The 16,958-nt window shown below is 47.2% G+C and overlaps 1 protein-coding gene across 2 annotated transcripts in view; it reads left to right on the top strand.

Moving 5' to 3' along the window:
- Window positions 1-2,025: 2,025 nt before the first annotated feature.
- CGN (cingulin) overlaps window positions 2,026-16,958 on the top strand; it is a 48,855-nt gene continuing 33,922 nt past the window's right edge. The window contains exon 1 of one of the 2 annotated variants that reach the window (XM_070766308.1): window positions 2,026-2,111. The gene's annotated coding sequence lies outside the window, so the exon portion shown is untranslated. Of the gene's footprint in view, window positions 2,112-7,189; window positions 7,206-16,958 lie in introns of those variants that run through there. The other variant, XM_070766309.1, reaches the window with a different exon arrangement.

Genomic DNA, 16,958 nt, shown 5'->3' with positions numbered 1-16,958 from the left:
GTGCGTGAAACTGAAATCAAGATGGCCCACAATTTGCAATCAGGACATACTGAGCCAGGGGGAGTGGGTGGTGGCGGGAGCACTGACCTCCTTCAGTTGCTTCTGTCCTCTGCAGAAGTTGAAGGCTTCAATGGGAGCCTTTGTTATGGGTGGATAAGTGATCAGAAAGAAACTGGAGTTTCCTCTTAGACGGGGCATTGTTCTGCAAAGCGGCTGGAACCACAATGGATTCCGGGTCTATGCCGCCTTTGTTTCACCTCACTTAGCAAAACAAACGGAAGGTGGGAAGTTGCCTTGTTCTCCAACCCTGAATGAATCCACTTGGAAGTGCCTAAGACAGACAGACAGACAAAAAAATATATTATTAAGGGTCCCCTGCTGATGTTTGAACAAAATATTCAGGACAAGAAACGTAGAAAAAGTTGTATACAGTATAAGATTATCTCCGGGACCACCTTCTGCTGCACGAATCCCAGCGACCAGTTAGATCCCACAGAGTGGGTCTTCTCCGGGTCCCGTCAACTAAACAATGTCGTTTGGTGGGACCCAGGGGTAGAGCCTTCTCTGTGGCGGCCCTGGCCCTCTGGAACCAACTCCCCCCAGAGATTAGAATAGCCCCCACCCTCCTCGCCTTTCGTAAGCTTCTTAAAACCCATCTCTGCCGCCAGGCATGGGGGAACTGAGATATTCTTTCCCCCCAGGCTTCTACAATTTATGCATGGTATGTTTGTATGTATGGTTGGTTTTATAATAAGGGTTTTTAGCTGTTTTAGTATTGGGTTGTCGCATGTTGTTTTTACCACTGTTGTTAGCCGCCCCGAGTCTACGGAGAGGGGCGGCATAAAAATCCAATAAATAAATGAATAATACATCATATATACTGTATCTCCCAGAAAAAAATGTGGGAGAAACCTGTCTTTAAGAGGGACATATGACACAGTCAAACCCTTTTATTTATTTATACAGTATTTATTAAATTTACAGACTCCTCGCATCCTAGAAATAAAGTGTTTCAATTCCTACCTTCAAAATGTCTCTACAGAGCCCTGCACACCAAGACAACTAGACATGAGGACAGTTTTTACCCAAATGCCATCACTCTGCTAAACAAATAATTGGTCAACATGGTCAAACTATTTATTAAGACTGCTGTTACTACTAGTTTTTTCTCATCATTCCTATCACCCATCTCCTCCCATTTATGACTGTATGACTTGTTGCTTGTATCCTTAAGATTTTTATTAATACTTGTTTTTTCATTGCTTATTTGACCCCTGTGAAAATCCTTAAGTGTTGTACCTCATGATTCTTGACAAATCTACTGTATTTTCTTTTATGTATACTGAGAGCATCTGCACCAAAGACAAAATTCATTATGTGTCCAATCACACGGCCAATAAAGAATTCTATTCTATTCTATATAAAGTAGTAGTAAAGAGTAGTAGACGCTTGGAACAAACTTCCAGCAGACGTGGTTGGTGAATCCACAGTAGTTGAATGTAAACATGCCTGGGATAAACATAGATCCATCCTAAGATAGTATAAGGAAATAGTATAAGGGCAGACTAGATGGACCAGGGGGCCTTTTTCTGCCAATCTTCTATGTTTTTATATTCTATTCTATTCTATTCATAGGGCTGGGAGAATGGAGGCCGGAGTCCCAACTAGAGAGTACAGCTGGGGAGCATGGAACCTGGGATCCCACACAGGATGGCGACAGAGTCTGACCCTCCTGAAGTGGTGTGTATATATGTGTGTGTGTGTGTGTGTGTTGTTTTGTGTGTGTTTGGGGGCGTTTTCTCCACTTTGCAACCCCTGCCGCCCAGGGCCCCGCTTTCCTGCAGCATCTCCTAGGCCCCGTTGCTAGGGAGGCGGCGGCGGCGGCGCTCCCCGCTCCCGGTTGCTAAGGGGCTCCCGGCCCCGCCCGTCGGGAAGAGAAGGCGGGCCGGGAGAGCGGAGGGGCGTGGCCGGGCGGCGCGGGCTGGGCCAATGGGGAGCGGCGGGGGCGCGGCCGAAGTGCGGGCTTCAGGTAACAGGTTGCGCCCGACTCGGGGCGGTCGCTAGAAGCGGAGCGGAGCCCGAGGCGGCCGGTGGGCGAGGAAGGCGGGCGGGTAAGCAGGGACGGTGGGCTTCCCTTCCTCTCCCCTTCCTCTTCCTCCCGCCTTCTTGGGCTGCCCCACTAGCCACGGCTTCCGCGCGGTCTCGCTGAGCGACGGCTCTCCCGCGGTCTCGCTTTGCGACCGCCGCTCCATTGAGAGTCCTGCGGAGGGCGGGAGTCGGGACCCTCCCCTCCCCAACGCTACTCCCTCCCTCCCGGACTACAACGCCCATTGCGTCCTCTCCCGCTGAGCCGGACTCCAACTCCCATGCTCTGCGGCCAGGCAAAGAAGCCCCCCCCCTTCCCGGAGCCTGCAAGCTTTGCCTCCCGCCCCCCTTGGAGTGGGGTGGGTGGGCGAGGGGGTCCAGCCAGCCTCCCAGGGAGAGTCCCGGAAAGGCAGGGGGAGGACTTGGGGGTCTGCCAGCTGCCCTCGCTCGCTGGGTCCACTCTGGCCGGGAAGTGGCCCCACCTTTGCTCAGGGGAGGGAATTCCTCGGAGTGGAGGGGGATGGGCTCTGGAGTAGGGCGAGGGAGGGGAGGAGGGAGAAGGAAGGAAGGAGGAAGAGGAAAAAGAAGGGGAATGGGAGGGGAGGAAGGAGAAAGAAGGAAAGAAGGGGAAAGGGAGGGGGAGGAAAGGGAAGAAGAGAAAAAAGGAGGGGAGGAGGATAGAAAGAGAAAAAGAAGGAAAAAGAAGGGAAGGTTGTAGGTGGAAGGAAAGAAGGGAAAGGGAGGGAGTGAAAGAATGGAAGGAAGGAGGGGAAGAGGATGGAAAGAAGAAAAAGGAAGGAAGGTTGTAGGGGGAAGGAAGGAAGGAGAAAGGCGGAATGAAGGGAAAATGGGCGGAGGGAACGAATGAAAGGAAGGGGGAAAAGGAGGGGAGGATGGAAAGAGGAAAAAGGAAGGGGAGAAAGGAAGGAAGGTTGTAGGGGGAAGGAAGGAAGGAGAAAGGCGGAATGAAAGGAAAACAAAAGAAAGGGAGGAGGAAGAGAAAAGGGGGTGGAGGATGGAAAGACAGGAAAGAAGGAAAAAGGGAAGGGAGAACGAAAAGGTTATAGGGGAAAGGAAGGAAGGAGAAAGATAGAAAGAAAGGAAAAGGGAGGGAGGGAACAAATGAAAGGAAGGAGAAAAAGGAGGGGGAGAGGATGGAAAGATGAAAAAGGAAGGGGAGAAAGGAAGGAAGGTTGTAGGTAGAATGATGGAAGGAAAGGCTGAAAGAAGGGAAAAGGGAGGGAGTGAGAGAAAGGAGGAAGAGAAAAAGGGGAGGAGATGGAAAGAGAAAACAGAAGGAGAAAGGGGAGAAAGAAAGATAGAAAGGAAAAAGGAGGGAGGGAACTAACAAAAGGAAGAAAGGAGAAAAAGGAGGGGAGAAGGATGGAAAGAAGAAAAAGGAAGGCGAGAAAGGAAGGAAGGAGAAAGGCCGAATGAAGGGAAAATGGGGGAAGGGAATGAATGAATGAAAGGAAGGAGAAAAAGGGTCTTAAAATATCCCCCCACAAACCCTTGCAGAGAGCTTGGACTACAGCCCCCACCATCCCCAGCCAGCCTTCTTCCGAAGTTCCATCTGCAGGGAGGGGCCCCTCTTAAGCCCCCGCTTTCTGTACCCCCAGCCCACCTGGAGGGGCCTCAATCTTTTAATCCTTTAATCGAGTTCCCCCCCCCTCCACCTTTTCTGTCCCTCTCCTGGTTTCCTTTTACACCTACGAGGTCACCCGGGAGTGAAACTGGAGTAAAAAAAGGCCCCAGATAGCAATTTCCCCTCTCTGCTTTTGTGTGTCTGTGTATCTGTGTAGTTGTTGTCTCCTGCTGCGACAGGATTTGAGGAGGGGGGGGGCTTAATTGACCCTGCCTGCAAACAGACCTGATTGTTGTCAAATCCTGTTTGCAGACCAGAGACAAAGACACACACACGAGAACTTAATCGTTTCCTAAAGCAGTTGATTAAAAATAAATAAAATTGTTTTTTTCAAAGGTTGGCGACTTTTAAAATCCACACATATAGAATTTCCGATACACGAAGTCCTCGATTTTACGTCCTCGATTTTACGTCCTTAATTCTGTCGCTAAGCAAGGCAGTTGTTGAGCGAATCCTCCTTGAATTTACATCTATAATTCTGTCACTAAGCAAGGCAGTTGTTGAGCGAATCCTCCTCGGTTTTACGTCCACAACGGCTGTGGCCACCCAGCTGGGCCTGCCAGTTTAGGGCAGGGAGGCTGTGGTTCCTTCTGGGTGACACCTGCGTCAAGGTGACGGCGGTGTGGAAGGCTCCCATTTCCGCCCTCGGCTTAAACAAGCCACCTTCATGTCTGTCAATGTTGATTTTGTTCTTCTCAACGTTTGAAAAGTTTTTGAAAAAGTTTTAGCAGAGTCTCTGCTTCGGGAAAAAGGACCAGTGGCTGCTATTCTCCGATTTTCTTTTAAGGATTATTATTATTATTATTATTATTATTATTATTATTATTATTATTATTATTATTATTATTATTGGATAATCCAAAAAAAACCCGATTTGTTCCCGTCGGCCCCTTGAAGTTGGTGCCACTCCCTGCCTGGTGCTAATTAGGCTTCTCCCTCCCAGGACCACCACCCTCCTCCCCACTTATCTAGGTGGGGTTTCTAGAGATTAAATCTGGTGGGGAATGCAATTTCCCCCCCCCCCCAGAGGTTGACTGACCTCTGGTCCCAAACCAGCAAAACCGCCTGGTGAGAGACGGCAGAGCTGGAATGTGAGATAACCTTGGGGAAAAAACGCAGCTTTCCTACACTTTTCTGGAAATATTTATGTGTGTGCATGGCCACATTCCTGGTGCTTTGAGCTATGGGTCCAGAGAGGTCATCTAGTTCAACCCTAGTTCTGGGTTAAGGAGGTAAATGTATATTGTTTATTGTTTTGTCGATTGTTGTTTTGATGTTATGGCTAAAGTATTTTTTAAAAAGTCAGTTATTCTGTGATTGGAAACATATATATGTATGTATGCATGTATGTATGTAACATATTTTTGCTGATAGTGAAAATGAAGGGAGACTACTGTAGTTCTATTTTGGGCGTATTTGCCTTCATCAGGTAGCCACACCCTTACTGGAATTTGAATACATATACTGTATATATTTTATATATAGAGATATATATATTCGTATTCAATTCAGGACAAGGCTGAAATAGATCGATCCTAATCTCCCTTAATTTTCAAATTCAGCAAAAACATGTGACATGTATATAAAAATACATATACAGTATATTTGTTTTCGTAGATTTTCATGGGTAGATGTATGTAGATTCTACATACATACATATTCATTTATAAATACACCCAACACTTGCATTTTTTGGACAATTATTGATACATATACATATGTGTGTGTGTGTGTGTGTGTGTGTGTGTATATATATATATATATATATATATTTGTTTTCATAGATTTTCACGGGTATATGTATGTAGATTGTTCTGAGTTCGGGTTTTGCCCTGTGTAAATAAATAAATAAACTATATCTACAGCAGCACGAAGCTTACAACTTCAGCCTGATGATGGTGAATGTGATTTCACTGAAACGTCGCATAGACATTCCAAATATTGCACGGGGCAAAACCCGACCTCAGAACAATCTACACACACACACACACACATATATATATATATAACGTTTTTGCTGAATTAAGGGAGACTAGGGATAGCGCTATTTCGGCCTTATTCTGGCCTCATCAGCTAGCCATACCCTTATTGGGATTTGATTCTGGGGCTTAGAAACATAGAAGGCTGACGGCAGAAAAAGACCTCCTGGTCCATCTCGTCTGCCCTTATACTATTTTCTGTATTTTATCTTAGGATGGATATATGTTTATCTCAGGCAGGTTTCAATTCAGTTACTGTGGATTTATCTACCACGTCTGCTGGAAGTTTGTTCCAAGGATCTACTACTCTTTCAGTAAAATAATATTTTCTCATGTTGCTTCTGATCTTTCCCCCAACTCACTTCAGGTTGTGACCCCTTGTTCTTGTGTTCACTTTCCTATTGAAAACACTTCCCTCCTTCTCCCAGTAAGGGTATGGCTAGCTGATGAGGCCAGAATAAGGCCCAAATAGCACTATCCCCAGTCTCCCTTAATGTTAATTATTCAGCAAAAACATGTGATACAAACAGAACATAGTTTGTTGGCTATGAACAAATTAACTGCCTTGAAATGGCCCTGGGTTGTGGCTGTTGCCTCTTCATTTAAATATATCTGGGACCGCCTTCTGCTGCACGAATCCCAGCGACCAGTTAGGTCCCACAGAGTGGATCTTCTCCGGGTCCCGTCATCTAAGCAATGTCGCCTGGCGGGACCCAGGGGAAGAGCCTTCTCTGTGGCGGCCCCAGCCCTCTGGAACCAACTCCCCCCAGAGATTAGAATTGCCCCCACCCTCCTTGCCTTTCGTAAACAACTTAAAACCCACCTACGCCACCCGGCATGGGGGAATTGAGATGCTCTTTCCCCCTAGGCCTTTACAATTCTATGGTAGGTATGTATGTATGTATGTTTGGTTTTTATATTAATGGATTTTTAATCATTTCTAATACCAAATTACTATTGTACACTGTTTTATTGTCGCAGTTAGCCGCCCCGAGTCTGCGGAGAGGGGCGGCATACAAATCCAATGAATAAATGAATGAATGAATGAATGAATAAATAAATAAATGAATGAATGAATGAATGAATAAATAAATAAATAAATAAATAATTTCCACTGGATACAGGATTAGAACAGGGGCTTTGATGATGGTACCTGTTGCTATAAAAAGAAAAGGAAAAAAAATCAAGAATTAATTCTGTTTTGCTGGAATAATGAGGGCGAACGGAATCAACATTCCTCCTAAACCAAGGATGTGTGGTTGTGTGGCTCTCTCTTGTGAATGTAGACTGTTTTCTATTGATTCCTTCCCACCTCTGGACCTGTTTGGCTGGTTTCATTATCCTTGTGAGAAACTTTAGAGCTTCTGTTTGGAAAGCAGGGTTTTAAAACCTATCCAGCCGCCCCTTCGCTGCAAAGTTGCTTCCAGCTTTTGATTCCTGGTTTGAACAGCGTGTGACCGCAATAAAGCCCTGAAAAATATTTTAATTAAAGTACGGTGAGTACGTGCTGCTGTGGCCTCGCAATAACCCCCACGTACACACACACACACACGAGAGAAATGTTGGAGGAAAACAGTAGCAGGTTTTAAGCTCTGCAGAATGACGGGCAGGTGGATTTTTTGGGGCGGGCGGGGTGGGGGGAGGAAACAGCAGAAAATAACACCAATAATTATTCCAAGGGTTCGCGGAACTTCTCCTCCTCAAATTTCAAAATCCTCCAGATGATCTTGATATTTTTGGGGAGGGCCAGGCAGGTTAGTAAGAAAAACCTGTCTCCAGATGTTGCGGTGGTGTGTTTGTGAAAGCGCCGAAGCAAAGTTCCTAACAATTTAGTTGATTAAGCCAAAGTGACAAGATTACACTCTGGTTGCCACCCAACTCCTGTTTTCCAACAGATTCTCAACCGATTTCTTTATTTTATTTATTTTATTTATATTTATTTATTTATTTATTTATATTTACTTACTTACTTACTTACTTACTTACTTACTTACTTACTTACTTACTTACTTACTTACTGACTGGATTTGTATGCCGCCCCTCTCTGTAGACTCGGGGCGGCTAACAACAGTAATATAAACAGCATATAACAATCCAATATTAAAACAGTTAAAAACCCTTATTATAAAACCAGACATACCATGCATAAAATTGTAAAGGCCTAGGGGGAAAGAGTATCTCAGTTCCTCCATGCCTGGCGGCAGAGGTGGGTTTTAAGGAGCTTACGAAAGGTGAGGAGGGTGGGGGCAATTCTAATCTCTGCGGGGGAGTGGGTTCCAGAGGGCCGGGGCCGCCACAGAGAAGGCTCTTCCCCTGGGTCCCGCCAAGCGACATTGTTTGGTTGACGGGACCTGGAGAAGACCCACTCTGTGGGACCTTATTGGTTGCTGGGATTCGTGCGGTAGCAGGCGGTTCCGGAGCTACACTCTGGTTACCACCCAGCTCCTGTTTTCCAACAGATTCTCAACCGATTTCTTTATTTTGGAAGTGATTGTGGGATACTTTGCAGGGGCCAAAACGGAAACGCGAATGTTTTCAGGCCTGTGAGTTGAGTTATCTTTCTCCGGGGGGAAAGTTTTTCGAATTATTTCATGTATTTGAGGGCCCTGCGAGGCACTGGCGGCCTCTTCCGCCTGGTTCTTTCTGGAGCAGTTTCGGTGTTTGCATTCCAGGAGCCGCCGAGCTGATGATTAACAAGGGCTCCATTCCACTTGCCCCGGGGACGAACATCAGAGTGGAAATGGGGGGTGATTCAGACCTTGCACCCAACCGGGGTTAGCGGGAGTCCAGGGTGGAAAAAGTTGCAAGCCCAGCAGTGACTCACAGGTGGATCTGTGGAGAGAAACTGCGCTGTGCAATGTTTTTGGATCTGGGTTGCATCGAAACATGGACATATAATATCCTGCTGAACACCAAGGGAGTTTGTTTGGTGTGAATCCAGCTTGGTTTTTTTTTGCAAGCCAGCATCCAGTGGTTATATGAGAATCCGGCGTGAAAACCGGTTGCAACAATTCTGGGCTAACTCTGCATCCTAAACCCGATGCTTAACGCGGATGGGGCATTTGAATGAGTGGGTAGTTTGGGAGAGAAACCTAGCTTGTTTATTTTTATTTATTTATTTATTTATTCAGTTAGTTAGTTAGTTAGTTAGTTAGTTAGTTAGTTAGTCCAATACATAATACACATTGAAGAGAATAAATATGTAGTAATATAAGTAAAGAAAAGAATAGAAGAAAAGATATAAAAGTATAGGTGAACAAATTTGAAAGGAAGAAAAGATAAAAGAGATAAGGAGAGACAACTGGACAGGGGACAGAAGGCACACTGGTGCACTTATGCACGCCCCTTACTGACCTCTAAGGAACTTGGAGAGGTCAATTGTGGAGTCTAAGGGGGAAATGTTGGGGGTTAGGGGTTGACAGGTAATGAGTTCCACGCTTCGACAACTCGGTTGCTGAAGTCATATTCTTTACAGTCAAGTTTGGAGCAGTTAATATTAAGTTTGAATCTGCTGTGTGCTCTTGTGTTGTTGCGGTTGAAGCTGAAGTAGTCATTGACAGGTAGAACGTTGCAGCATATGATCTTGTGGGCAATACTTAGATCGTGTTTTAGGCGTCGTAGTTCTAAGCTTTCTAGACCCAGGATTGTAAGTCTATTTTCGTAGGGTGTTCTGTTTCGAGTGGAGGAGTGAAGGGCTCTTCTGGTGAAGTCTCTTTGGACATTTTCAAGGGTGTTGATGTCCGAGATGTGGTATGGGTTCCAGACAGATGAGCTGTATTCAAGGATGGGTCTGGCAAAAGTTTTGTAGGCTCTGGTGAGTAGTGAGAGATTGCCTGAGCAGAAGCTACGTAGGATCAGATTGTGAGCGAAAGGTGGTGTGCAGCCAGCCATGCCCTTTTCTTCCAACTCCAATACACGTCCCTCTTCTTTCGTTCCTAAATCTGGAGACACGGCCATGTTTTTTGCATTATTTCACCCTTGTTGACTACCTCACCAACAAATCTCTTTTGCAACCCGTCTCTGAATAACCCAACCCTTGGCGCTGTTTTAGCCCTTGCTAAAGTTTTTGTTTGTGAAATGGAAGTTTCTAGCTCTCATGGAAATGCTCCAAGTGGTGATTGTAAGCGCCAGGAATTTGGTATTCTTTCCGCACCGGATCGGGGAGAGTCACAGGTGATTTGGCACTCGGAGGTGCTGGATTTCTCTGGCAAGGAATGCCAACTCTGTGGGCGTCGCGGCTGTTTACACGGCCCTTGTGCAAGAGAGGAAAGGTCGTCCTGCCTTGTCGGTTGTTCCGCCAGCCACACCGGCTGGGTTGGTGAGCTCAGGTGCAATGTGTCAGTTTCAAGTTTCGCCGGTGTCGACAGAGCCGCTCAGCTGGGGTTCTTCCGGCACAGTGGCCGCCATTTCAGGCTTTTGCAATGACACCAAGCCTGTTGGAGGGTCTCCCCAAAAGTTCCGGTGGTGCCCCTCTCGTGGGAAGAATTCCTAGAAACATAGAAGACTGACGGCAGAAAAAGACCTCCTGGTCCAGCTAGTCTGCCCTTATACTATTTCCTGTGTTTTATCTTAGGATGGATGGATGTTTATCCCAGGTATGTTTAGATTCAGTCACTGTAGATTGACCAACCACGTCTGCTGGAAGTTTGTTCCAAGCATCTACTACTCTTTCAGTGAAATAATATTTCTTCACGTTGCTTCTGATCTTTCCCCCAACTAACTTCAGATTGTGTCCCCTTGTTCTTGTGTTCACTTTCCTATTAAAAACACTTCCCCCCTGAACCTTATTTAACCCTTTAACATATTTAAATGTTTCGATCATGTCCCCCTTTTTCCTTCTGTCCTCCAGACTCTGCAGATGGAGTCCATGAAGTCTTTCCTGATACGTTTTATGCTTAAGACCTTCCACCATTCTTGTAGCCCGACTTTGGACCCCTTCAATTTTGTCAGTATCTTTTTGTGTCTCCAGAACTGAACACAGAATTATTCCAAATGGGGTCTCACCAGCGCTCCTTTTTTTTTTTAATGGATGCAGCCTTGGAAAAACTGATTTTGAATGTGGGTTTTGCTGCAGAAGCGAGAGCAAGGCACCGCAGGTTTTGGCCTGCTATCTTCAAGCAGCGATTTTGCCAGATCTCTGGGAAAAAAGGCTGAGGGCCCTGCGAGTACATCTCACACACACACACACACACACACACACAAAATATGTACTCAGTGGCGGACCAGCTCACGTAGTTCAGGAATTGGAGGCTTGTGAGCCAAAGCATCTCTGCGCAATATAATCGTAATAATTCATTTCTGGCGCTCTGTGCCACAAGCCCCCTTAGGCAGTTTGTGTGGAGCGAATTAATGTAGACACGCTTATTCTTTCTAGGATATTTGTTCACCTTAATTAGAGGAATGGAGCCTCCAGGTACAGCGGCAGTGTATCGCGTGCCAGAAGCTGCTTTCCTTCCCTAGGCTCCTGCTAACTTAACACCTTGCTTGTGGGATTCCAGCACGAATCCCAGCGACTGATAATGTCCCACAGAGTTGGCCTTCTCCGGGTCCCGTCGACGAAACAATGTCGTTTGGCGGGCCCCAGGGGAAGAGCCTTCTCTGTGGTGGCCCCGGCCCTCTGGAACCAACTCCCCCCGGAGATTAGAATTGCCCCCACCCTCCCTGTCTTTCGTAAACTACTCAAGACTCATTTATACCGCCAGGCATGGGGGAGTTGAGATATTCCTTCCCCCAAGGCCATTACAAGTTATGTTTGTGTATATGTTTGGTTTTTATAAATAAGGGTTTTTAGTTGTTTTATTATTGGATTGTCACATGCTGTTTTTATCATTGTTGTTAGCCGCCCCAAGTCTACGGAGAGGGGCGGCATACAAATCCAATAAATTATTATTATTATTATTATTATTATTATTATTATTATTATTGTTGTTGTTATTATTCCCAAAAGCTTTTATTCTGGATTATTAAAACGCTGGTGTTTTTTTCTTTTATCAAGTTTCTGACCTGAAGAGATTGCAATGTCATGTAATGTGGCAACTTGTTACTCTTTGCGCAAGTGGATTTGTGTTATAACAGGCTGTGGCTTATGGGCTTGGGACACCTGGGACTTTCTTGCGCCCAGGAGGATTGGTTTCCTAGGTGTTTATGCTCCCGGGGCAACTTTTGACCTTGTTATGTCTGACATGCACAGGCATTTTACAGGCACCTTCCGCAACACAATTTCCACAAGCACAAGTTCTTTGTGATCTGCCTCCCTGAATCCTATTGGGACCGTGGGCAGCATACAAATAAAATAATAAATTTAGGAACTGTACCTAATTAAGCCAAATGAATCCTGGTTTAATATACTAGCTGGGGTTCTAAACCACAAAGGGAGACTTTTGCATTGGGGCCTCACAAAATGCAGTGTGTATGTGTGGTGACTACAAATCAGATTGGCCAACAAATCCCCACAAACACACCCATGATTTATATAACCCAGGTTGTAGGACCAAGCCAAGCTCTTTCTGTCTTCCTGGTGGTCTCCTTTCCCTCTCCTGAGGCCTATAGCAACTTCAGCTTTTTTTTTACCTTAGAGGCTGCTTCAAGTGACTTCAGCCTCATGGATCTCTTCCCTCTGCATTGTCTGGGCCTTCTCTCCTGGTGGTCTCCTTTCCCTCTCCTGAGGCAACTTCAGCTTTTTTTACCTTAGAGGCTGCTTCAAGTAACTTCAGCCTCAGGGCTCTCTTCCCTCTGCATTGTCTGGGCCTTCTCTCCTGGTGGTCTCCTCTTCTCCCCTCAGGCAGCTCCTTCTCCCAGCTTCAGCCCTTCCTCATTTCTCCTCCTGGAATTTTCTCCTCAGGGATCAGCAGTGACTTCAGCTCTTTGTGACTTCAGCTCTTCTTCTGGGCTTTTGCCTCAGCAGCGTCCCCCTTTTATACCCTTTGCCCCCCTCAGCTGATTGGTGGCCCAACTCCGGCTTCTCATTGGCTCTTAGCCGGGCCCTTGCAGGGGTCCCCTGCTCAAAGCAACCAATGTTCACCCAATTTGAGGAGGCTGCCTCTTCCCAATTGTCTGGAAATGGCGGGCTTTGGAAACCCCAGAGGGCCTGGTCTATTCTCCCTAGGCCCACTGCTTCTGCTGTGCCTGATTGGCTTTGGAATCCAACCCTTCCCACTCAGTCCTGACAGAAATAATAACAACAACAACAACAACAACAACAATAATAAGTGTGAAGGCCTCTTCTGTTCTCCTTAGGCCCACTGGTCCACTGTGCCTGATTGGCCTTGGAGTCCAACTGTTCCCATTCAGTCCTGACAGAAATAATAGAAATTAATAATAGTTTGTTTGAAGGCCTCGTCTGTTCTCCTTAGGCCCATGGCTCTGCTGTGCCTGATTGGCCTTGGAGTCCAACCATCCCCACTCAGCCCTGACAGAAATAATAGCAATAATAATAATAATAATAATAATAATAATAATAATAATAATAATAATAATAATAGTTTAAGGCCTCTTCTCTTCCCCTTAGGCCCCCTGCTCTGCTGTGCCTGATTGGCCTTGGAGTCCAACCGTTCCCACTCAGCCCTGACAGAAATAATAGCAATAATAATAATAATAATAATAATAATAATAATAGTTTAAGGCCTCTTCTCTTCCCCCTAGGTCCCCTGTCTGCTGTGCCTGATTGGCCTTGGAGTCCAACTGTTCCCACTCAGTTCTGACAGAAATAATAATAATAATAATAATAATAATAATAATAAGAAGAAGAAGAATAGTAGTAGTAGTAGTAGTGGTAGTAGTAGTAGTATTAGTAGTAGTACTAGTTGTTGTTATTTGTATGAAGGCCTCTTCTGTCCCCACTCAATCCTGACAGAAATAGTAGCAATTATAATAATAATAGTTCTTCCTCGCTTCTTGGAAAGAACTTTTACTAATATCAACCACATATTATTATTTTTTAAGTGGCAGCTGTGATTCCACACTGTTGTGTGTCTAATAGTAATAATGTGTATGATTATGAATTATTATAATTGATAATCTGCCCAATTCCTACCCACTCTGGGTGGCGATACGGTGTTTACCTCGCCATATATCAAGATTATTATTATTATTTATTGGATTTGTATGCCGCTCCTCTCCGCAGATGTATGAAAGCCAGAGGGAAAATGACACCCCCATGTTGCCAGCCTGATTGGGACGCCAGGGGGCGGGGGACGATGGGGTTGGTGGTGGTGGTAGAGGCCATCTGGGCAAGGCGCCCAGTTTGCATTGGCGTCTCCTCTCTCTCTGTCCCTTATCTGGCTTTTACAGCTGTCCTGGCTCAGTTCGATGGGAGGAAAGAGGGATTGTCCTTCCTTCAGCGGGAGAGAAATGGCCTCTCATGGATCTGGTCTCCGACCAGGGAAGTTGGACCCTGACCAGTCACGTCCTGAGCCGGCAACGTCGGGACGCCGAGTTCGAGTCCAGCTCTTTCCCCAGCGCTTGCCTTCAGGGCAGCGTTCGCATGGCGTCTTTTTTGCAAATCTTTTTTGCAATTTGCAACCTTTGCATTGCAAGATCTCAGGTGGGCACGGAGGGGTAGGCTGCGCTTCCCCATGGAGGCTCCATGCAGCTCTGGGGGTAGTGAGCGATAGCGGCTGCTGGTGGCCGGCTGCCCCCACTGGGTGCAAGGGAAGTCTTTGCCCAGCCTGCCTCTCTTATTCACGCCCTCCACTCTGGGCTATTGGGCAGGGATGATCTCCGTCCCCTGGGTGCTGGGAGTTGTAGTCCGACCAAGCTGGAAAGCGGTGGTTGGAAAAAGGATCGTAGTAGAATGGCCTCATTGACTCTCTCGTCGGTTGTTCAGTTTCTTTCTTCCTTCCTCCCTTTCTCTCTTTTCCCTTGCCTCCTTCCCTCCCTTTTTATTCATATCCTCCTCCCTCCCTTTTCCTTCCTTCCTTCCTCTCTTTTTCCTCCCTCTTTCCTTTGCTCCTTCTCCTTCCTTCCTTCCTTCCCTCCTTCCTTCCTTCCCTGCCTCCCTCCCTCCTTCCCTTTTCTCCTTCTCCTTCCTCCCTCCTTCCCTTCTTTCCTCCTTCTTCCTTCCTCCCTTCTTTGCTCCCTCCTTCCCTTCTTTTCTCCCTGTCCTTCCTTCTTCCTTCCTCCCTTCTTTTTTCCCTCTCCTTCCTTCTTCCTTCTCTCCCTCCCTCCTTCCCTTTTCTCCTTCTCCTTCCTCCCTTCTTTGCTCCCTCCTTCCCTTCTCCTTCTTCCTTCCTCCCTTCTTTTTCCCCCTCCTTCCTTCTTCCTTCTCTCCTTCCTTCTCTCCCTCCCTCCTTCCCTTTTCTCCTTCTCCTTCCTCCCTTCTTTGCTCCCTCCTTCCCTTCTTTTCTCCTTCTTCCTTCCTCCCTTCTTTTTTCCCTCTCCTTCCTTCTTCCTTCTCTCCTTCCTTCTCTCCCTCCCTCCTTCCCTTTTCTCCTTCTCCTTCCTCCCTTCTTTCCTCCCTCCTTCCCTTCTTTTCTCCTTCTTCCTTCCTCCCTTCTTTTTTCCCCCTCCTTCCTTCTTCCTTCTCTCCTTCCTTCTCTCCCTCCCTCCTTCCCTTTTCTCCTTCTCCTTCCTCCCTTCTTTGCTCCCTCCTTCCCTTCTCCTTCTTCCTTCCTCCCTTCTTTTTCCCCCTCCTTCCTTCTTCCTTCTCTCCTTCCTTCTCTCCCTCCCTCCTTCCCTTTTCTCCTTCTCCTTCCTCCCTTCTTTGCTCCCTCCTTCCCTTCTTTTCTCCTTCTTCCTTCCTCCCTTCTTTTTTCCCTCTCCTTCCTTCTTCCTTCTCTCCTTCCTTCTCTCCCTCCCTCCTTCCCTTTTCTCCTTCTCCTTCCTCCCTTCTTTCCTCCCTCCTTCCCTTCTTTTCTCCTTCTTCCTTCCTCCCTTCTTTTTTCCCCCTCCTTCCTTCTTCCTTCTCTCCTTCCTTCTCTCCCTCCCTCCTTCCCTTTTCTCCTTCTCCTTCCTCCCTTCTTTGCTCCCTCCTTCCCTTCTCCTTCTTCCTTCCTCCCTTCTTTTTCCCCCTCCTTCCTTCTTCCTTCTCTCCTTCCTTCTCTCCCTCCCTCCTTCCCTTTTCTCCTTCTCCTTCCTCCCTTCTTTGCTCCCTCCTTCCCTTCTTTTCTCCTTCTTCCTTCCTCCCTTCTTTTTTCCCTCTCCTTCCTTTTTCCTTCTCTCCTTCCTTCTCTCCCTCCCTCCTTCCCTTTTCTCCTTCTCCTTCCTCCCTTCTTTCCTCCCTCCTTCCCTTCTTTTCTCCTTCTTCCTTCCTCCCTTCTTTTTTCCCCCTCCTTCCTTCTTCCTTCTCTCCTTCCTTCTCTCCCTCCCTCCTTCCCTTTTCTCCTTCTCCTTCCTCCCTTCTTTGCTCCCTCCTTCCCTTCTTTTCTCCTTCTTCCTTCCTCCCTTCTTTTTCCCCCTCCTTCCTTCTTCCTTCTCTCCTTCCTTCTCTCCCTCCCTCCTTCCTTTCTTCCTTCTTCTTTCCTCCCTTCTTTGCTCCCCATCCTTCCTCCTCCCTTCCCTCCTTCCTTCCCTCCCTCCTCCCTTCCTTATTCCTCCCTCCCTTCCCTCCCTCCTCCCTTCCTTATTCCTCCCTCCCTTCCCTCCCTCCTCCCTTCCTTATTCCTCCCTCCCTCCCTCCCTTCCCTCCCTTGTCGATCCAGGGGGGAAAAAAAGTCACCCCCAAATTGGAAGCGCAGCATCCTCTTTTCTGCCTTTTGATCCTGTGTCCTTCTCCCCTCCTTTCTCTCTGGAACCCTCCCCCCCTCCCAGCTTGGCTGTCCAGTCCCGTGTGTCCCCCCCAATGCTCTGGGATACCCTCCCCCCCATCTTTGGCTCCAGCTGACCAGCTGACCATGGGCAGGGGGGAGAATTACATCTCTGCCTCCTCCTCCTCCTCCCACCTTCCTCCATCCTTGCTCTCACCTTTTTGGTTCCTCCAGGGAATGCTTTTTCTCTGGGGGGGGCAGGAGTGGAAGCTTCTGTGTTGGGGGGGGGAGGGAAGGCTGTGGTCAGGCGTCCATCTGTCCGGTCTGCAGAGGAGAGGCGCAAGGACAGCCCTGCTACCTTGACGGCTCTTGCATCATATTGCAAAAATAATAATAATAATAATTAAGTTTTTCTTTTTGGGGGGGAGAACTGGCCCTGCAAACTTCTACCCCCACCCCCTTAATGCCCAGCCTGCTGACGTCCCTCCTTTGGTGAGGGAGGGGTCTCAGGCGGCTCCCACCCCGATCCCAACTCTCTCCTGGAGGCTTTGCTGGGCTGCAGCAGCC

This window comes from Erythrolamprus reginae, chromosome 13 (assembly GCF_031021105.1).
Source record: "Erythrolamprus reginae isolate rEryReg1 chromosome 13, rEryReg1.hap1, whole genome shotgun sequence".
NCBI classification, from domain to species: domain Eukaryota; kingdom Metazoa; phylum Chordata; class Lepidosauria; order Squamata; family Dipsadidae; genus Erythrolamprus; species Erythrolamprus reginae.
Note: the sequence above shows the minus strand (reverse complement) of the source record. Positions and strands in the feature narration are given on the sequence as shown.